A 23,903-nucleotide genomic window follows, 5' to 3' on the forward strand; every position below is an offset into this window, starting at 1 on the left:
CGAGTATCCATCAAGAAAACAATAATAGTCTCACCCCGCGAGTCTATCCAGCATTTGGTCCAAAAACGATAAAGGAAAGGGATCTTTCCTAGTTGTATTGTTTAGTTTCCAGTAATTGATGCAAATTCTCCATCCCATAACCGTTTTAGTTGGTACTAACTCATTATTCTCATTCTCAACAACCGTAATACATCCTTTCTTTGGTACGCACTAGATCAGACTTACCCATGAACTGTCTGATATGGGGTAAATTATACTAGCATCTAACCACTTGATGATTTCCTTTTTCACCACGTCCTTCATGATGGGGTTCATTCTTCGCTGTCCATCAATCATACCTTTTTCACCATCTTCCAGGATAATCTTGTGCATGCATACAGATGGACTAATACGTGAATGTCAACCATGGTCCATTCGATAGCCTTCTTGAATTATTTTAATACTAGGATGAGTTTCTCTTCTTGATCAATAGATAATTCTACTAAAACTATCACAGGCAGAGTAGAAGTGTTACCTAAATAAACATATTTTAAATATGAAGGAAATACATTAAGTTCTAATTTAGGTGGCTCATTGATTGACACTTTTGGTTAGGCATAATCCCTATTCTCTAACTCCAAAGATTCAAAATGGGATTTTGAATTAAATCCCCTTTGATTAGCTTCTAGAAAAGCTAAGTATTCATCATCCTTATCATTGTTTGGAGGATCTAATGTCAAAATTTGTTCCAATGAGTCCTCAACATAGTTGAGTTCCTTTTCCTGATTAACTCCTCTAAATCAGACACTGCAGAACAATCATCAGTTGTGTCAGAAAATCACATAGAATTAAAAATATTAAATGTTACCTGATCATCCTGAACATGCATAGTAAGCCCACCTTTCTGCACATAAATAAGGGTCCTTCCGGTTGTTAGGAAAGGCCTTCCTAGGATGATTGGCACTTCTTTGTCTTCTTCAAAATCTAGAACCACAATATCAGCAAGAAAAATAAATTTGTCTACACGTACTAATACGTCCTCAATTTTTTCCTTCTAAATGTGCCAAGGATCGATCTGCTAATTAAAGTGTAACCATAGTAGGTCTAACTTCACCTATCCCTAACTTCCTAAATATTGACATAGGCATCAAGTTGATACTCGAACCCAAGTCACATAGTTCCTTACCACAATATGTTGGTCCAATGTTGCAAGGTATGGTAAAACATCCAAGATCCTTCAAATTTGGTGGTAGTTTGTCTTGAAGATAAGCACTGCATTCCTTCGTCAGGGCTACCATCCCAAATTCTCCAAGTCTTTATGTTTTTTGACAGGATATCCTTTATGAATTTGACATAGTTCGACATTTGTTCAAGTGCTTCAACCAACGGGATATTGATATGAAGTTGCTTGGGTACGTCTAGGAACTTCTTGATTGGAATTTCCTACTTCTGCTTCTGAAGTCTTCGAGGGTAGGGTGGTAAAGGCTTCTTTACTGGAACTGGTTGATTTGTCTTCTATGGCAATTTTGCATCTAATAAAGTTGTAAGTTGATTAGAATTAGCCGGTTCTGAAGTTACGTTGTCGGATTTTATAGATTCTGGTTCTGGTGAAACTGGAATTTCAACACTCGGTTGAACTTCTTCTGAGTTTTAAGCATCATCTGGTTCCTTTTCAACTTTGACAGTGTTGGGTTCTAATTTCTTTTTGATCCTCAATGTCAATACTTTACAATGCTCCTTCCCTGGATTCCTCGGATTCTCCGTATCACTAGGTAAAGCACCTTATGGTCGGTTTCTGAGTTCAGTTGCAAGTTGGCCCACTTAATTTTCCAAATTCCTTAGAGCGACGTCATTTTCTGCCATGTATGCCTTCAATAGATTCTCTAAGCTATTGGACGGTTTAGCTTGGATTGGTTTTTGAACTTGCTGGGGCAAACCAGGTGGCTGGGTCGGTCTAGGTTGGGCGTAAGTGTTACTGGTTCCAGCCCTTTGGTTACTCTAGGAAAAATTCAGGTATTTTCGCCACGATAGGTTGTAGAAATTGGATTCTAGTCCTTGCCTTCCTTGATTTTGGTTCCGGTTACCGATATAATAGACAGATTTTGGGTTTGATGGGCATTCTTGAAATAAATGTCCTTCCCCACAATAGACAGAGGCTATATTTTCAACTTGATTCAGTGGCTGAGGTGCAAACCTATTAAACCCATTAGTGGTAAAATTTTTAAACATTAAGGATATTGAGGATACTGAGATCCAAGTGAAGTGAGAGCGTCCACTTAATGGATTCCATTGACCCGTCTTCCTGACGCTTCTTGATTAGTTGGCCATTGATAATTGTTGCTAGCAATCCTCTCAATGATTTCATAAGCTTCATTATAAGACTTAGAAAGGAGAGCACCATTAGCAAAAACGTCCACTACCATCCTCGTGTGTGCATTGATACCATTATAAAATGTCTCAAGTTGGATGCAATGTGGGATTCCGTGAAGAGAGAACTTCTGTAATAATTCTTTGTTTCTTTCCCATGCCTCATACAAGGACTCATCATCCATTTGTTGGAAAGCAGTGATCTCATTCCTCAACTTAAAATTCTTGCTAGGCGGGAAATACTTTATAAGGAATCTTTTTGCTAACTCTTGCCATATGGAAATTGAATTTGGTGGCAATAAGTTCAACCAGGCTTGAGCTCTGTCCCTTAGCGAATATGGGAACAACTTTAATCGTAATGCATCTTTGAGTACTCCAGCTAACTTGGAAGAATCACTCACCTTCGTAAACAATCTTAAGTGAAGATGAGGATCTTCGGTAGGCATTCCACTGAATTGGCCCACTATCTGAAGCATATGGAATATGAATGGCTTCAGCTTGAATTGTTGTGCCTCAATTTCGGGTCTCCTAATACCCAGAGTAAGATCATGAAACACTGGCACAATATACTATCTTAAAGCTCTATCCCTATCATCAGCAATAAGGATAGGATATTGAGCAAGGTCTGCTCCATTTCCTTAATTCAAATTTTCAAGGTTCATCTCTTCGGTTCTTCTCTGACTTGCTTGTCTTCTTCGCTGTTGAAAAGTTCTTTCAATCTCAGGTTCTACAGAGAGTGAATTGATAATTTGGTCAATACTCATAAACACATGAAATAATCGTAGAAAAATTAATTAAGTTAAAATTGAACAGACAAATAAACTAAAATGAAAAACTAACAAATTCATAAATAATGACTTTTTAAAACAGTCCCCAGCAACGGTGCCAAAAACTTGAAATGAAAATGTGCAAGTGTACACAACCGTAACAAGTAATAAAATGACAAGTAAATATCAAGTTATCGTACCTATAGGGACTGTGAAAATAATTATTTATGAATTCAATTTAAAGCACTTTGGTGAAGAAAAATATCTTGATTTGAAGAGGTGATTAAAAACTAGAAAACAAAGTCAAATAAATAAAAAAAATAAAGTTCCAATGCATGATTTCAAAAGATAATTTTAATCAAGATGACATAATTGTGTTAGGTTAATTACATTTCTTAACTTAGAATTACTAAACTCATGTTTATGTTGTTACGAATAAATTCACGGCAACTCAGTAATTTTCTAACTTATGAACATACATAGCTAGCAAAATCCATTTATCTCTTGACTATATCTTTATGTCAATTCAACCGATTAAACAGATTTTAATAAGCAAATGTGTTAATGCAAATACATACTTATGAAATCAAAATAATCTCTAGTACATATCTTTATGCTAATTCAAACAATTAATTCAATCTCATAAGCACATAAAAGATTACGTGAGTTAACAATGTATTTTTACCTTGAAACAGTTTAATCACAATAATCTTGCAAGTTATGCAAGGCAAATGTATTGTTAGATACTGTTGCTAATTTAACCCTCAGCTACCTTAGCTGATTAAACATGCATTGATTAAGTATTGTGTCAATTAATTACAATATCAATCTGTTTAAATAATTAATTCATTAGTTACCTTACAATTGTAATGCAAGAATAACTTAGTCATGGTTTTACTTAATCAAACATATTACCAAGGCCTATAACAATACAAACACAATTTTAATAAATTAAGTAGATGAAATGCAATCAACCTAACAATAATTAAATTTAAGCCATTTCAATCAAATTAAACATTTCAACATCACAAATATTCATAGATATGTTCATCATAACAACAACAAAAATTAAAAGGATAGGGAACAAGAATCAAATCCGGTGTTTCTCCGTGGCTTGACTGGTTTGCTCCACTCTTCCTTTTTTGCTTATTCTTATCGAACCGAGGATACTATGAACACTTTAATGCTGCTCCAAGTGGTGGATGAATGACTCTTTTTCAAGAGGTAAAATTGGCAAGAGAATAAAGAAAAATGGACGAGAAATAAAGAAAGAAAATTGAGAGAGAAGAGAAGAGACGAGGAAAGTTTAGGTGTGTTTGAAATTAGCAGCCAAGGGGGGTTTTTATAGGTTGAGAGGGCTGCTAAAAATAGCCAAAATCAGCGGCCAAAGAGCCCTCCCATGGCCAGCCACACATGTGGCAAGTTTGAAGTTTTCAAACTTGCTATATTTAGGTAGGGGCAAATATAGAAAGACACAAATAGTGGAAGGGTTTGTTTGCAATTTGAAAAATTCTTCAAGGGCCATTTTACAAGCTAATTAATCAGCCAAGCAAGATGATTGGGTCAACATGTGGGACAGGTTTGGGCTGCCCAGTACTCGGTCGGTTCGATTTTTCTCGGTTCAGCTCAATTGGGCCACTTTTCATAATTAATTAATAACAATTTATTTAACCCAAACTAAGTTGGATATAAATTAAAATTAATTATATTATTAATTAATACACATAATTTGGACAGTCTTAGGCTAAAAAATTAATTCACCTTGATGCTTCAAAATTGTTTCTCGGTTTTGCGCTTCTAGTAGTGTCTGCTGAGCCGTTTTTTGCCCTTTGTGCAAATCTATCAAAAATAATCAAAATTAATAAAAATTAATTATAAAATTAATTAAAATTAATTATGTTAATAATTTAAGTATAAAATAATTATTTTATAATAATTGTATATTTTTCGACGAGAATTTTACTGAACTTGCATGAATTTGAGTTAAAAAAGGCACGAAAAAGTGTGTATATTTTCATGTTTCCAGTATTCCCAATTATCCGATGTAATTCTATATGGTTCAACGGGTAAGTAAATGTTAATGGAAAGACATATATAAAAACTTAATGTTACTAATGTTCATATGGAATGGAAACATGGATATGCATATATAAAATGAAAAGAATGAGAATTTACCATGTGATGGATGAAATATGCATGGAATTAATTTCTTAATATATGCTATGTTTCATAGATGTTACAATTACTTATTATCTACTAACTATGTGGATTCAAATGAGAAGAATGTGTAATGGATATATATGGGATGGATGATATATAAAGCCTAAATGCTTATTATGTATATGCCATGAATTATTTGAAACTTATATGTAATGTTATACTTACTAAACTTATGAGGTGGTGTGTATAGGAAAGGAAGTTTGGCATATGACATGATGAAAGTATGTTTGGTTGTTTAATTTAATATGTCGGTAAGTTTAAGTTTCCTTTATACGATCTTATTAAGCATAAGTTGCTTATATAGTTGTTTTTTTTATTTTGTATATCATTGGAAAGCTCGACCGATTGGAATCTTCGTCGGAGAAAAATCACACTTTCTGTTGACTATTTTGGTAGCTTTTAAATAAGTTGGGCTAATGGTTATAAATAGCATATATAGGGTTGTATGTTAGTTTGTTCTGTTTCGAGCCTATGCCTAACACACTTGCGTATATATATTAAGTTGGTATATGTTTATGTTAAATGGTGAGTATAACACCCCTAACCCGTATCCGTCGCTAGAATAGGGTTATGAGTGTTAGATTTAATTGGTATCGAAGCTACGATTTAGTCGGTTCTAGGACTAACGTAGTGAGTAAGAGTCTAGCTATACATGCCATATATATAAATTATGATAGTGTGTTGATTCCTGGCAGCTTAAAAATGTATTTTTATATAGAAAATGGATTTCGATCGAGTTGTAGCTGACATGTGGAAAGTAATACGCCTACTCCTGCTCAAGGGGCAGCGCCGGCCGATTCAAGGCCTATGTCAAGTAGTCAAAGGGGAAAAGCTAAGCAAGCCTTCTTCTAAATGATGAGTGAGTGGTTTACGGAGTTCGTTCAAACGAATCTGGCTGCTCAACAACCTCCACTCCACCTATTCCTCAACAAGTCCCAGTTGTGCCACAAGTGATAGATCCGATTCGATTAAGTAAGCCACCTGTTGATAAGATTCAGAAACACGGGGCTAAGGAGATCCGGGCTATAGTTGATGATGATGCTGAGAGAGCTGAATTTTGGCTCGAGAACATGATAAGAGTATTTGATGAATTGTCCTGTACTCTGGAAGAATGTATTAAATGCGTAGTATCTTTGCTTTGAGATAATGCATATCATTGGTAGAAAATGTTAACATCGGTGGTTCCTAGAGAACAGGTTACCTGGGAATTCTTTCAGACTGAGTTCCGAAAAGAGTATATAAGTCAGCGATTTCTCGATCAGAAACATAAAGAGTTTTTAGAATTGAAGTAGGCCTGAATGACTGTCACTAAGTATGAAAGAGAATTCGTACGATTAAGCAAGTATGCCCAGGAATATGTGTCTACTGAGGAGATTATGTGCAAACAATTTGTTAACAGGTTGAATGAAGATATAAAGTTGTTAGTCAGGATACTTGAATTGAAAGAATTTGTAGTATTGGTTGAGAGAGCTTGTAAAGCCGAGGATCTCAGCATAGAAAAGAGAAAGGCTTATTCAGATGAAAGAGATATGAGGAAGAGATCGATGAATAAATCTTATCATTCTTCGTCGACAGCTTCAGTGGGATATCATAATAGAGATCATTGAAAGCAACCCTAAAACTCAAGCCATATCGGTATCGAGTGTTGGTAATGTAAAAGATGTTAAACCCGAGTGTCAACAGTGTGGGGACAACATTTTGGAGATTTTTAGGTGAAAAATAACAATAGAACTTGTTATAGTTGTGGTTCAAAGATCACTTTATTAAATATTGCCTAGAGTTAGCTGAAAAAGATAATGCTCAAAACGCGAGGCCGAGTAACACTACAGCTAGGGGTAGACCACCCAAAAACACGGAAAATGTGAGTGGTGGTAAAGGTGTGACACGAGACACTACTGTGAGATCTGATGCCAGAGTACCTGTACGAGCCTACGCTATTCGCGCTCGCAAAGAAGCGTCATCTCCAGATGTTATTACCAGTACTTTTACTCTCTATGATACTAAAGTTATTGCATTGATAGATCCAGGATCAACTCATTTGTATATATGTGTGAATTTAGTATCCAGTAAGACTTTGCTTGTAGAGTCTACTGAATTTGTAATTAGAGTATCGAACCCCTTAGGTAAGTGTGTTTTGGTTGATAAACTCTGCAAGAACTGTCCATTGATGATTCAGGATAATTGTTTTCCTGCTGATTTGATGTTGTTACCATTTGACAAATTTGATATAATTCTGGGTATGGATTGGTTAACGTTGCATGATGCTATTGTGAATTGCAAACAAAAGACAGTTGATTTGAGGTGTCAGAATAATGAGATTATCCGGATTGAGTTAGATGATCTGAATGGCTTGTCAGCAATGATTTCATCGATGTTAGCTCAGAAATATGTGAGAAAGGGTTACAAAGCTTATTTTGCTTATGTGCTTGATTTGAAAGTGACTTAAAAGAAGATTGAATCAATGCCAGTTGTGTGTGAGTATCCAGATGTGTTTCCTAAAGAGTTACCAAGTTTACCACCGATACGAGAGGTTGAGTTTGGCATTGAGTTACTACCAAGAGTAACGTCGATATCGATAGCTCCATACAGAATGGCACCGACAGAGTTAAAAGAATTAAAAGCTCAGTTGCAAGAATTAACTGATAGAGATTTTGCAAGACCAAGTTTCTCGCCCTAGGGTGCTCAGGTGTTGTTTGTGAAAAAAAAAAGAAGATACTATGTGAATGTGTATAGATTATAGACATCTCAACAAAGTGATGATCAAGAATAAGTATCCTCTATCTTGAATTGAGGGTTTATTTGTTCAATTGAAAGGGGCTACAGTGTTTTCAAAGATAGATTTAAGATCGGGTTATTACCAATTGCGAATTAAAGACTCTGATGTGCTGAAGACTGCATTTAGAATGAGATATGGTCACTATGAATTCTTAGTTATGCCTTTTGGACTGACGAATGCACCTGTTGTCTTTATGGACTTAATGAACCGTATTTTTAGACCGTACCTAGATCGTTTTGTTGTTGTGTTCATAGATGATATTTTGATCTATTCGAGAGATGAAACTGAGCATTCCAAGCATTTGAGAATTGTATTGCAAACTCTACGAGATAAAAAGTTATATGCAAAGTTCAGTAAATGTGAATTCTGGTTGAGTGAGGTTGGTTTTCTAAGGCATATTGTGTTAGCATCGGGTATCCGAGCCGATCCGAGCAAGATTTTTGTGATTATGGATTGAAAGCCTTTGAGAAATGTATCTAAAATCCGTAGTTTTCTGGGACTAGCTAGCTATTATCGATGGTTTGTAAAATGTTTTTTGATGATTACGACTCCATTGACGAGATTGCTTCAGAAAGATGTAAATTTGAATGGTCTGAGAAATGTCAGAAAAGTTCTGATCAACTGAAAACTCTTTTGATTGAAGCTCCAGTGTTATTACAACCAAAATTGGGAAAAGAATTTGTGATCTATAGTGATGCATCATTGAATGGTCTAGGCTGTGTTTTTTATGCAAGAAAGCAAAGTCATAGATTATGCCTCGAGACAGTTGAAGCTGTATGAAAAGAATTACCCGATGCATGATTTAGAGTTCGCAGCTATTGTGTTTGCATTGAGGATTTTGTGCCATTATTTGTTTGGTGAGAAATGTCATGTTTACTCATATCATAAGAGTTTGAAATATTTGATGACACAAAAAAATTTGAATTTGCAACAGCGAAGATGGCTAGAATTACTAAAAGACTATGAGTTAGTGATCGATTACCATCCAGGAAAAGCAAATGTCGTTGTTGATGCTTTCAGCCTAAAATCCCTATTTGTTTTATGTGCAATGAATACTCAGTTAGCTCTATCTGATGATGGCTTGATTGTAGCTGAGTTGAAAGCAAGACCGTTATTTTTACAACAGATTTGTGAGACTCAAAAAGCTGATAATGAAATGTTAGCAAAACGAGCTCAATATGATTCAAAACTTGATTCAGAGTTTCAAGTTGATTCAGATGATTGTTTAAGATTTAGAGGTCGAATATGTGTTCCGAGACTATGGCAACAGTTGACAATCCCCGACAATGGAGCCAAAAACTTGTAATGCTCGGGTTTGTGCAAGTGTACACAGTCGTTATCAAGTAATAAGTAAGTATCGAGTTTTCGTCTCCATAGGGATTGTATTTGTGCTAAGTCACTTAATTTGTAAAAGTGTATTTACAATTTGATAAATAGAAACACTATAATTGAGAAGTGATGAAAAATTAAGTATATGAAACTAAATGCAATGATCCCTAATGCAATTCATCCTAAGTATGCAAACTATATGAATGAGATAGATTTTAGCATAATTAACACAATAAGCAACAATTATAACATAAATATGCTAGGACAATTACTTTAATTAAATTCAAATTATGATCAATATGCTTATCAATATTCAGAAAAATATTCCATGACAACTCGATCTTTCATGAGTTTGGAAACCACATTAGGTCCTTTCGGAATCCTTTACTTTGTAAATACGCATTTTACTGATCCTTATTTACTAAAGGTTTCTTAGTATTCGTGCAAGGTAATAGGGACGTGTTAGGTTTGAAACAGTTTAATCACACAAATCTAAAAACTATGCAGATAACAGAGCCTGGTTAGGGATTTTATGCAACCTGCAATTTAATCGGGTTAAGATCTAAATTGAGCATGCACATTTCAATTATGCGTCCATTAGCCATCGTCTGGTTAGGATCGCTCAGCTAATTTAGGTGCATTTTGATCATATATGAACGAAATACAGACTTGATTTTAATTGAAAACATGATTGATTGAGGCACAAATATTATAAGCATGAATCAAATAACTATTATTAAATCAAAGCAATCAGCCTAGCTTAAATAAAATTAAGCTATCATTGTTGTAAACAAGAACAAAGAACACATAGAAAACATTCTTGAATTAAATTAAAGTAAGAAAGATTAAACCCAATTCAGAGTGGCTGTCACCCAAGACTTTGACTGATGAAGGCTCTTTCGTTCCTTCGCTTTGCTCCTTTGCTAATGGCTCTCCGAGGTGGCTGACCAAGGGTTCTTCAAGAGGCTAATTTGCTCAAAATATTTATGAAAAGATGATGATAGGCGTGACGGCTAAGAAAGCTAAGAGAATTGAGAGGGGGGAGATTGATGAATGAGTGAAGGATGAGGGATAATTGAAAAAGTAAGAAAGGGGATCTTATTTATAGGTGAGGCATGGGAGTTAGTTTGCTAAAAATAAGAGTATCCATCTTTCAAAACTCCTTCCAAGGGTGGCCGGCCATGAATTGAGGGAATGTGGCTGATTTTTCTTGATTCTTGGTCAATTTGAGTGCCATAACAACTCAAGACTAAAACTTGGTCACCAGTAAATCTTCGGGCAAATCTCTAATTTCTTCAGCTCTTCAAGGACCTTGTGTAATTAAACAAAAAGATGGTTTATGAACCTCCATATTCAGCTGAATTTTCGGTTGACTTGGCCCTCCATTTGGACGGTTTTGTAATCAAATTAAAGCTCTTAGACCTGTCCAAAAATAAATCAATAAGTTAGAGGACCATAGAATTAAATTTTACCAACTTAATTAAATTAATTAAAACCCAAATTGTTAATGAAATATTTTAAAATGAATTATTAAATATAATTTTATATTTTATTATTTTATTTAATCATGCATGGCCCACTTTATGTCATAAAAATATAATATGCTCAATTCAATACAAAATAAGCCATTTTATGCATGAAAACTATAAAATAAAGCATAAAATCACATTTTAATAATTTCTAAGTCCTATTTTCATATTTTCACATATTTCATTAATTTATTAAACAATTACTTGGTTTTAACATCAAATTTAAGTAAAAAGGTGATAATTTATATAGGAAAAACCCTAAACATTTTTCAATTTACAACAGTACCCACACCAGTAGCTTGCATCTGATCGGGCCTCCGTGGACAATCTATGATATGGTGCTCTAATGATCTGCACCTCAAACATGCCCTAATCCTTTTCTAGCATTCGCTCTGATGGCATCTCCCACAATCCGCACAAGGCTGTGGTCCAGTAGCAGCAATAGGGGCTCCAACTCTGACTAGCCCAGCAATCTGGCATTTTTCTTAGGCCTCACAAACGAACTTGAGGGCTCCAAATCCCTCTTTTTCCTACCTCTTTCCTTTTCACGGTTCTAGCGCTCAGCGCGCATCATATCCTCGGTGATCTTTGTCTTATCCATTAAAGCTGCAAAAGCACGCTCCCTCTGTGGAGCTATCAGAACCCTTAAATCATCCCTAAGGCCGTCCTTGAATCGAACACAACGCTCATATTCAGTTGCCACCATCCCACGCGTATAGCTGCTAAGTCACAAAAATTCAGCCTCGTATTCAGCCACAGATTTATCCCCCTGAGTCAAATTTATAAACTCTCTCCTCCGGGCTTCCACATAACTAGCGCCCACATACTTTCCTTGGAATGCAGTCTTGAAAAATTCTCAAGTTAGCCAGTCGGGCTGAGTACCCTCTTTTACTGTAAGCCACCATTGATAGGCTTCATCTTGTAGCAATGACGCTGCACCTTTTAGTTTCTATTCAGGGTGCAGTTAAGGTCCTCCATGATCCTTTCTGTGGCCTCAATCCAATATTCATCCACATTAGGGGCAACTCCAGCAATATCCCTAAAAATCTCAGCTCCATTAGACCTGAGTCGTTTCGTAACTGATCCACGGCCCACAGTACTAGTATTGGGCCCAACGACCCTCTCTAAAATTTGTAACATAGCTTGGGACAATGTGTCGTCCCCAGCCACACGATCATGAGACCCAGTCTCAGTCACAAGTAAAGTCGGTGTCTCTCTAGCTTCAATGTTAGCCATATGACCAGATGCCGAAGACCCAACCCGAGCACCTCCACGGCCACCGCCGCGGCCTCTTGTACCCCTTCCATGAATACCTCTGGTGCTCATTATCGATTTATGATTTTATCTATTTTAGAAATTTTATACATCAAATTATAGTTCCGGTGTTCATTAAAGAATATTTTATGGAAAGCAGTATTAGTATTTCAGAGTTCATTTTTACAAATCGCAGTCTTACTACAGTTTTAGTTTTACCATAAAAATAGAGATTTCAGTACAATCTACTACCTACAGGAGTCTCAATATTTCAATTAAACAAATAATAGTTCAGAGAACTTACAGTATCGGCGCTAGAGACTCAGTGTGCCACACATTCTGTAAAACATTTCCAAGTATGTCAAATCATTTGAAACAGTTCTTTTTTGAAATTTCAAGTTTAGAAGGATCCTAAATCCACAGCCGAGTTTTGCAACCTGGCTTTGATACCACTAAATGTAACACCCCAAACCCGGCCTAGACGTTATGGCCGAATCTGCGATGTTACATTGAAGTGTTTTTTTTTCCGGAAAACATAATTTCATTGAGAAGTCCGTTCTATATTAAAACATTTTTCTTATCTTAACGAAAAATTTAAAATATCTTGTTCATCGTTAAAACTCAAGTCATTTTAGCAAAATTTTAATCAAATTTGATTGTTATTACATTTTAGAACAATATTTGTTGCGGAAGCTTTTAAAAAAACTATGTTGCGTAAACATGGTGTTTTGAAAAATATTTATCTTTATGAAAATCCGCGGCCTACTACTAACAGATATGAATCAAAGTAAATAAATCCAAATTTAAAATAAAAACTTAAAGAGGCCTTATTACAAAACAAATACCCAAATTAAGTCACTCATAAATTAAGAGTTAAAAATAGAAGCAAATGCGATTGTGTGGCCACCATCAATTCCCTCGCAACGCCGATTCGCCTAAGGATTACTTGCGCAGAAAAGCAGAAAGGTAAGTTTATGAAAACTCAGTGTGTAATCCCTTAGAAACAGTCAATCATACAGTAGGCAATTACAGTCTGGGCTAAAGCCCGTTTTAGTAACAGTTCAATTCCAGTTAGGTCCTTAACCCATTACAGTATCAGTATCAGTGTGGGCCTTAGCCCATTACAGTATCAACATCAGTACAGAATGCAAACAGAAATCCTACCCAACCAGCCTCTACACTCCACTCCGTCCAGCCCTACACTCCATGTGGGGATAAAATCAACCCACCTATCCCTACACTCCAAAACAGCACCGGTTGCGACACTAAACAGTGGTTGCAGCAAAGCTGCCAGTACAGTACACTTCCTCCAATCAATCATAAACCCATCCCCATGCAACATATCATAATATCATGCATGTATGCAATATATATAATGGCATGCTCGATTCCAGTCATACATACATAAGGGCATAATAGTCAATTATCAATTTGGGGTCTAGGTATATTTACCGACCCAATAGTAGGTCCACAGTCATATTGGGTGACCCGTGCAACCTTAACAGTCAAACAGTGAAAATGGGCCCAAGGCCCATAATACAGGCTCATGTGGGCCTACATGCTCGTGTAGCCCATTAAGCCTAAAGCTAAATAATCTCCACACATCCGTGTGGTTTAACCGTGTTAGGCCTACGAGCCCATGGGTCCATACGGCCTATTTCGGCCCAACACGGCTTAAAACGGCCTAAGCCTATGAAATTGCTCATGGTGGCCTCTATGATCAAATGCCCACGTTTATGCGTTTGAATTACCACATGAGCGAGTGCACGCCCATGTGGCATCAATAATCACATTTTTCGGCTTTTACTGATTTACGATTGGGCAATGTATACACACCTGATTGCGAAAATAGGCTACTAGCCCATGAGTATTCCAAACCTATCACAATCAGAACTTCGGTTAAACACTTATCAAACAAATTGTAAGGAACCCTAACTAACACTTGTTCAAGAATTTACCTATCACTAGCCTTGATTGATCACCCTAGAATCGTTGCAAGAGATTGTTTTCAATCCCTAAAGACTAGCTACATCCCAATCACCACTTGTTAACTATTACCATACATGCAAGCCATTAAACCGAGTGTATAGTAACTTACAGATAGCATAGGCTAAGAGTGATAGACAACATTATTTGGCCAACACCCAAAGCACACCCTTAACTTGAGGCATGAGATGGATCAATCGCACTCCCTAGCAGAAAATGACAGAAAGGAGTAGTGTTAACAAAAGGTTATTTCAGCTGAAGAGAGAGAATAAAAACTGTGCACTCTAACCATGGCCAGAGTAGTCGGCTAACACAAAAGATAAAAGAAGAGAAATAAAAGTAAGGGAAAGAGAGGAAAGAACCTTGTACTCAAATCCAACTGATCAAATATCAATTGCCTAAAACAGCACACAGAGGGGAAGAGATGAGGTATTCGGTCACAATAGAACAATGAAAAGAAAGGAAATATGTTAATCACGAAGGGAGTCCAATGAAGGGAAGAAGGTATATTCGGCCAAGAGAGAGAATCGATTGGGAAAAGAGAAGAAGAGGAGTCAATGAGTACTTGCCCAAAATCGAACACAAAAGCAATAGAGAGAAAGTCAAGGGGGGAGAGTATTCAACAAAAGCAAAGAACAAACACACCAAAATACTCGAATGGTCAATAGCCAATTTTGAAAGCTCCAAAACAAAGAAGGAAACGAACCCGAAAGCAGAGTCAGAAACCGAAAGTGAGGAAAGAGCAACAAAATGTACTTTAACCGAAACAACACTCACCCCAAAGCCAAATTCCTCCCTAAAACTGATTCCAAAGGGTGTCTACAATCCTAATTCAGCCCCAACACTCCCTCAACTTCACAACCCTTGATTTTCTCCTAAAATCTCTCCACAACATCCTCAAATTGATCACTATCCAAATCCCCCCTTTCTCCTCCTAACTTTCAGCTACACAATCCCCTACGCCCCTCAAACACTCTAACCACCCACTAGCTTCAGAGTTCCACTGGTATTCAATCTCTTACATGACATAGCAGTAAAATAAAACACCCAATGTGCCTACCAAGATTTAAACCTCAAACCTTAGACAAACACTACACGCCACCTATACCTCAGACCAGTAGGCCCATTTTGTCATGTGCTACCAACATTTATTTAAGAAGTCTACTGACTAGATATAGGGTTTAATCAAGTAGAACAAAATTTTGTACAAGCCAAGGCTTGAACTCAGGACTTCTTCAACACTTCTTAAGACACTTAACCACTGAGGCAAGCATGTAATAATGTAACACAAAAAACAAAATTAATCACTTAAGATTTAGGGCGTTACACTAAAAGCCATCAATGCCCAATTTAATCTAAACCGCGATGGTTCTATTTTGGCTGAATTGAGAGTTAAACCGATATTTTTATAGCAAGTCCGAGAATTGTAGAAAAGTGATATTCTATTTCAGTTGAAGTGAGAATTGATTGAAAATTCCCAAGTTCCATGTTGGTGACGATAAAAGTTTGTATTTTAGAGATCGTTTGTGTGTACCAAATGATGCAATATTGAAGCGGGATATTTTATACGAAGCTCATGGTAGTACTTATTTGATTCACCCGTGTAGTACGAAAATGTATAATGATTTGAAATAGATGTATTGGTGGTTGGGAAAGAAATATGAAATATCTAAATTTGTGACTAAGTGCTTAATTTGTTAACAAATGAAAGTCAAGCACCAGGTTTCGTTAGGTTTATTACAACATATAATGATTCTAGATTGGCAAAGAGAATAAGTTACAATGGATTTTGTATTGGGATTACCATTAACTCTAAAAAAGAAAGATGTCATATGGGTTGTTGTGGATAGATTGACAAAATCTGCGTACTTTATTCCTATTAGAATAGATTATTCACTTGACAGGTTAGTAGAATTATATGTTTCTGAGATCATGAGATTAGATGGTGTACCATTGTCTATTATATATGATCAAGATCAAGATCTAAGATTAGATGGTGGTTGTTTATCCGTCCACCCGGGTAGTGTGAAAATGTACAAGGACCTTAAAAAAATGTATTGGTGGTCGGGTATGAAAAGAGACATTTCAGAGTTCGTTTCCAAGTGTCTAGTGTGTCAGCAAGTAAAGGCTGAACATCAAGTACCTTCGGGTTTACTTCAACCTATTATGGTTCCCGAGTGGAAATGGGATCGTATCACTATAGAATTCATGATCGGTTTGCCAGTAACCCTGAAAAAGAAAGATGCAGTATGGGTGATTGTTGATAGACTAACTAAGTCGGCACATTTTGCACCAGTGCGTACCGACTACTCCCTCAAGAAGTCAGCCGACTTATATATTTTCGAGATCATGAGGCTTCATGGAGTACCATTATCGATTGTTTTATATAGAGACCCGAGGTTTACCTCGAGGTTTTGAAAGAAGTTACAAGAGGCTTTGGGAACCAAGTTGAGCTTTAGCACGGCATTTCATCCACAAACTGACGGACAGTCAGAAAGAGTAATACAGATCTTAGAGGACATGTTGAGATGTTGTGTTCTTGAATTTCAGGGAAGTTTGGAAAAATTCTTGCCATTAGTTGAATTCACCTACAACAATAGCTATCAATCAAGTCTGAAAATGGCACCTTATGAGGCTTTATACGGGCGAAAGTGTCGAACACTCTTATATTGGACTGAGCTCAGAGAGGATCAGATTCACTAGGTCTATTTAGTCAAAGAGGCCGAAGAGAAAGTTAAAGTAATTCGTGATTGCTTGAAAACCGCCTCAGATAGATAAAAATCCTATGCAGATTAGAGACGAAAGGAAATTGAGTTTGAAGTCGGTGATAAAGTATTTCTGAAAGTTTTCCTGTGGAGAAAGGTCCTCAAGTTTGGAAAAAGGGCCAAGTTGAGTCCTCGTTTTATAGGACCTTATGAGATTACCGAGAGAGTAGGACCTGTTGCCTACCGATTAGATTTACCACCAGAGTTAGAGAAAATTCACAAGGTGTTTCATGTGTCCATGTTACGTCGGTATAGATTAGACTCTTTGCATGGAATTGCTCCAACAGAAGTCTAGATTCATCCGGATATGACTTATAGTGAGGAGTCGGTCAAGATTTTGGCTCGAGAAGTCAAACAGTTGATAAATACGAGTATACCACTTGTGAAGGTTTTGTGGCATAGACATGGAGTCGAGGAAGCCACATGGGAACTCAAAGAGTCTCTGAGACAGTAGTATCCAAACTTATTCATCGGTAGAATTTTCGAGGACGAAAATTTATAAGGAGGGAGAAATGTAATACCCCGATTTAGGGCCTAGTCAAAATACTGGTCTCGGGACCACAAATTCGAAGTGGGGAAAATTATTTTTATTATTATTATGAGGTTAAAGTATGATTATATTATTGCATGAAAATTTTGGTGAGTTAATTTTAATGCTTTCGAGCCCGATTGCGACAAAAGACTAAACCGCTTAAAAGGAAAAAGTTACATTTTAGTACCCAAATGTGTTAAATAGCTAGAGAATTAAATTAGAGGTCTTTAAAGGGAAATTAGACCCTTTTTAGAGTGCTTGGCTGGCCATTGAGTCAAAGCGGGGACAAAATGTTTATGGTTGGTATGTTAGGTGACTTATTTGGACTAAAATAAAGAAAAAAATGATATCATCTTTTTCCCATTTCTTTCTGCACCAAAAATATCAGAAAAAGAGGAGTTTTTGAAGCTTTGAATTTCAGCAACTTATCACCTCAACAAGTAAGTGATTTCCATGTCCTTTGTTGATGATTTTTGCATTTTTGAGACTCTTGAAGCATGAGCTTTCAAATGAGGGGTCTATTTTGCAAAATGATTAAGAGTTTAGAGTTTTTCCATGAATGGATTTGTGACGATTGCTGATTTTTTATGGAAGAATATGGGTCTTAGAAGAGTCCTAAACAATTTTTGTGAAATGTGTTAGCATGAAAACACCAAAAGGGACTATTTTGCATAAGTTACAAAATAGGTGGTAAGTGTGTGAAATAGTGAAATTTTGGGGTTGCTACAAGAGAAGAAAGGGTTATATTAGGCCTAAGATAAGAGGAAATTCGATAAAAATTAAATTTCGAGCTTAAAGGTAAAATGGTCAAATTGCCAAAGTCTAGGGGCAAAATAGTCATTTTACAAAACAAAATAGTCATTTTACAAAATAAAATATGAATTTATGATTGCCTAATTGTAATTAGTGATTAAATGAGTGTATTTTGTTATTATAGATCAAGTTTTTCCTAATCCGAACCTAGACCAAAGGAAAGCTAAGCAAATCGACTAAACCGACTAGTCAAGTACATTTTGTAAACCGAGGTAAGTTGTATGTAAATAATACAACTACATTGCTAATAGATGTGTTTGAATTAATATAGCATGAATTTTTTATTTGTGAATTGAGAATGCATATTTGTAATTGAGATGGTAGAGATCCCGTTTGTAACCTTAGGAAGTAAATCGGATATTCATGCAGTAACATTTGGGTCACTTGTGTGAGCTAGTGTAAGACATGTCTGGGACATGCATCGGCCACATTATGAGAGCCAATGTAAGACCATTTCTGAGACATGGCATCGCATAGAAACGAGTACAAGTATAAGACATGTTTGGGACATGCATAGGCCTCGAGACGTAAGCTAGTGTAAGACATGTCTGGGACATGCATTGACTAAGCGATGTGTTAGTGTAAGACCATTTCTGGGACATGGCATCAACACAGATATGCGAGAGCTAGTATAAGACCATATCTGGGTCATGGCATCAGCCTCGATGATGATAGCCAGTGTAAGACCATGTCAAGGACACGGCATCGGCAGTTACCCCATGTTGAAGGCATGATAAAATATCTGGTACGGTTTCGAAAGGTTCAACAGTGAAAGTTATGAATATGTGTTAATAAGAAAAGTATAACCATGTTGTGAGTGATACAGGTACCTAACTGAGACGCATGAGAAATGAACTCAATGTAAAAATATAAGAGTAGTGAGTTGGTAACGAGTAAGTCAACCTATGTTTATATTTATACTAAGAGCTTGATGATCGTAGTAAAATTGTTGTTGCATAATTATTTATGTGCAACTTACTAAGCTTTTATGCTTACTCCTTCTTTCCTTCCATTTTCTTTCAGTACTACCTAGCTAGCTAAAGGGTCACCGGAAGTTAGAGATATTGATCACACTATCAGCCAAAGCATTGGTATAGTTGGTTTTATATCTTTGAGCATGGCATGTATAGGGCTAGACTTTATTATTTTTGTGTCTTGAGAATTGGCCAAATAGGTTGGCTTGGGATAAATCTCACACTTGGTATTAAGCCTTGAATGATGGCTAATATTCATTTTGGTTATATGCAAATATGTTATTTCTATAGCGGAGTAATTTGTCTTGTGAAAGAATGTCCATTATGGTTGATCTAGCCGTATGGATTGTGTTGTTTTGGTATTTTGTTGCAGTTGTATGGAATTATGCTTGTAGGGGTAGCAATGAGGCTTGGTAAATAGCCTCATATTGCCTACACGGGTAGACACAAGGGCGTGTGGTCCAGCCATGTGTCCCCTGCACGTAGAAATTTTAAGTCAGTATGCATGGTAATAAACAAATGGATAAAGACACGACCGTGTGTCTCAGCCGTGTGGTGCACACGGCATAGCACACGAACGTGTGCCTTGACTGTGTGACATTTTGGGTGTGCTGACGTCAGAAACAGAGTACTCAAGTTTTCTCATACAGGCTAAGACACAGGCATGTGTAAGTACACTGCCTACCCACACGGGCGTGTGCCTTGTTTCAGAGTAAATTTTTTAGAGTGGGTTTAAAGACACGGAATGGTTCTGAATAGTTTTTAATGATAAATTTAGGGCTTGTAGGCCCATAATAATGAGTCCAAAGTGGTTATTAAAAAGATTCTAATTTGGACCGAGTCCGATGACTTGAGGTTGTTCGAGTATATAAGAACCAGTTAAGTAATGCCTGGTAACCTACCTCGATTTGGGATACAGGTATGGAGTGTTACATTTAGTGATATCAGAGCTATGGTTTAGTCAGTTCTAGGACTAACCTAGCTAGAGTATGAGTCTAGCTATACATGCCATATATATATATTGATAGTGTGATGATTCCTGTCAATTATAGATTATGTTTTTATATAGAAATGAATCCTGATAGAAAAGCACGGCGGACAATGTGGAAAGTAATGTGTCGGCTCCCCCAGAAGAGACCGCGCCAGTAGAGAGCGAGCCTGTGAGTATCGGCCAAGGCGAAGGGGTTAGGGAAGCCTACCTCTGAATGATAGATGCTTGGTATACGGAGTTTATTCGTGCGAACTCGAACACTCCACCTCCCCCACCTCTTCCGATCCTTCAGTATTCCCCAGGAGCTCAGCAAGGTGTAGACATATTTAAAAGAGAGAAGCTTCGGGTAGATAAGATTCGAAAATAGGGGGCCGAGGAATTTCGGGCTAGCATAAATGATGACCTAGAGAGAGCAGAGCTTTGGCCTGAAAATATCTTGAGGGTATTCGGTGAACTGTCATGCACACCTGAAGAGTGCGTGAAGTGTGCCGTGTCACTTCTACAAAACTCGGCTTATCAGTGGTGGAACACTCTTGTGTTCGTGGTACCAAGAGAGAGGATCAATTGGGAATTTTTCAAGGAAAAGTTTCGAAAAAAGTAAATTAGCCAGAGGTTCATGGACCAGAAAAGGAAGGAATTTTTAGAGTTGAAACGAGGTAATAAGACTGTGACGGAGTGCGAACGTGAGTTTGTGAAACTCAGCAAGTATGAATAGAAATGCTTATCCACTAAAGGTACCATGTGTAAGAGGTTTGAGGATGGTCTCAATGAAGACATCCGGGTGTTTGTGGGCATCCTAGAATTAAGAGAGTTTGTGGTGCTTGTTAAGAGAGCGTGTAAGGCAGAAGAGCTAATAAAAGAGAGGAGGAAAGTGGCCATTGAGTCTCGAGATTTAAAGAAAAGACAGATGGGGAAAGCACATCAGTCCACATCTAAGAGATCAAAAGAATTTACTACCTGATCAAATGCTTTGGTGGGGTATTCGAAGAGAAACAAGAATCAGCATAATATGGCATCCAAAGCCCAAACTACTTCGATTGCTAGTGTTGGTAGTGCTCGGCCAAATAGGCTAGAGTGCTCGCAATGTGGAAGACGTCACTTAGGCGAATGTCGAGTAAACGAGAGGGATTGTTTCAAGTGTAGGTCACTTGACCACTTTATTCGTGATTGTTCTGTGATGGGTGAAAGAGAGAGAAAACAAGATGTGAAAGCAAGCAGTGCTCCCTTAAGGAGTAGGCAACAAAATAATCCTGGGGTGAGATTAGTAGTAGAGGCGCGCCAAGAGATGCCCCGATAAGGTCTGAAGGCAGAGCGCCAGCGAGGACCTATGCTATACGTGCCCGGAAAGAGGCAGAGTCTCCTGATATGATCACAGGTACCTTTTCTATCTATGATATAATTATTGTTGCTTTGATTGACCCTAGATCTACCCACTCTTATCCTGATATGATCACAGGTACCTTTTCTATCTATGATATAATTATTGTTGCTTTGATTGACCCTAGATCTACCCACTCTTACATTTGTATGAAATTGATACCTCGTATGAATATGTTAGTAGAGTCCACTGAGTTTGTAATAAAAGTGTCTAACCCGTTAGGCAAGCATGTGTTAGTGGACCAAGTATGTAGAAATTGTCCTTTGATAATTAAGGGCCATTGTTTCCTAGCCAACTTGATGTTGTTACCGTTTAATAAATTTGATGTAATCCTTGGGATAGATTGGTTGGCCTCTCATAGTGTTGTAGTAGATTATGGACGAAAAGTAATAGAGTTGAGATGTGAATATAGGAATGTTCTTCGAGTTGGACCAGATGAGTTAGAAAATCTGCCTATAGCAATACCATCATTGACTGATGAGAAGTATTTGAGAAAGGGATATGAGGCTTATTTAGCTTTTGTGATAAATACTCGAGTGTCTGAGTTGAAGATTGCATCAGTGCCAGTAGTTTGTGAATTTATAGCTTTCAAATGAAGGTACTATTTTGCTAAATGAATAAGAGTTTAGGATTTTTCCATGAAATTATTTGTAATGTTGCTGAATTTTTTTGGAAGAAAATGAGTCTTGGGTGTCTTATAACCAACTTTTGTGAAAGGTGTTAGCATGAAAACACCTAAAAGGACCATTTTGCACAAGTTGTAAAAGAGATGTTAAATATGTGAAATAGTGAGAATTTGGAGTTGCTATAAGAGTAAAAAGGGTTCGGCTAGGCTTAATATGTGAAGAAATTCGATAAAAATTGATTTTTGGACTTAAGGGTAAAATGGTCATTTTGCAAAAGTCTAGGGGCAAATTGTTCATCTTGCCCAATTATGGATTGTAGAGTACCTAGATTGATAAAGTGACTAAATAAGTGCATTTTTCTATTATAGATCAAGAAATACTGAACCCGAACCTAGACCGGGGGAAAGCCAAGCAAATTGACTAAATCGACTAGTCGCCACATTTTGTAATCCGAGGTAAGTTGTATGTAATATGTTAATGTATGTGTTGAATTGTACTTGAGATTAATATAGCATGAATTGCTTGATTGTGGAATTGAGAAAGCATGATGGTAATAGAGATACTAGAGTTCCCGTTTGAACCTAGGAAATAAATCGGATATTCATGCCATAACATATAGGTTATTGTGAGCTAGTGTAAAACATACTAGGACATGCATCGGCCACATTATTAGAGCCAGTGTAAGACCATTTTTGGGACATGGCATCGGCATTGAGACGAGTGCTAGTGTAAGACATGTCTAGGACATGCATAGGCCTCGAGACGTAAGCTAGTATAAGACATGTCTGGGACATGCATCGGCTACGAGATCTGTTAGTGTAAGACCATGTCTGGGACATGGCATCAGCAGATATACTAGAACTTGTGTAAGATTATGTCTGGGACATGACGTCGATGTCTGACCCCATATTCGAGGCTAAATGAGTATCCAATAATGTTCTAAATGTTTCAACGGTGAAAGTATGATTTAAAGTTAACTAGGAAAGTATAATAGTGTTATAAGTGGTACAGGTACCTATATGGTATGTATGAAATGTGAGCTCAATATATGCTATATGAGGTGTAATGAATATTCTGAGTAAGTTTTACCTATGCCACTTGTGTATTATGATACTTGTTGATGAATGATTGTGTGCAACTTACTAAGCTTTATGCTTACTCCCTCTCATTTTCCATTCAAGGATCAACGAAATTCAGAGATATCGATCACACTATCAATCGAAGCTTTCAGTATAGTTTGATTTATATTTTTGAATATGGCAAGTATAGGGCTTAGACTTTGCTATTTTTGTGTCATTGAAAACTAGCCAAATGTGTTGGCTTGGGTTGGGAACCCTTCCTTTTTTATAAAGGCTTGAATGATGGCTAATATTCATTTTGATTTATATGAAAAGATGTTATTTTCATAGATGAGTAAAATGCACAAATGGAATGTTGTTTATTATGGCTGATTTGGTTGCATGGGATAGTCTTATCTTGATTGTGGTTGCTATTATGCAAGTTGTGTAAGTAAGGGTGGCAAATAGGCTTGGTAAATAGACTTATATTATCCACACGGGTAGACACACGGGCATATGTCTAAACTATGTGTGACGCACGGTCTACCCCATGGGTGTG

At 37.0% G+C, this 23,903-nt stretch overlaps 1 non-coding gene across 1 annotated transcript; it reads left to right on the forward strand.

The window, feature by feature from the left end:
• The first annotated feature begins 2,457 nt into the window (after positions 1–2,457).
• LOC128291286 (small nucleolar RNA R71) lies at positions 2,458–2,564 on the forward strand. Its single transcript, XR_008281062.1, has one exon. It is a non-coding gene; the product is annotated as a small nucleolar RNA R71 (small nucleolar RNA).
• Positions 2,565–23,903: the final 21,339 nt, after the last annotated feature.

This window comes from Gossypium arboreum, chromosome 3 (genome assembly GCF_025698485.1).
Source record: "Gossypium arboreum isolate Shixiya-1 chromosome 3, ASM2569848v2, whole genome shotgun sequence".
NCBI lineage: Eukaryota > Viridiplantae > Streptophyta > Magnoliopsida > Malvales > Malvaceae > Gossypium > Gossypium arboreum.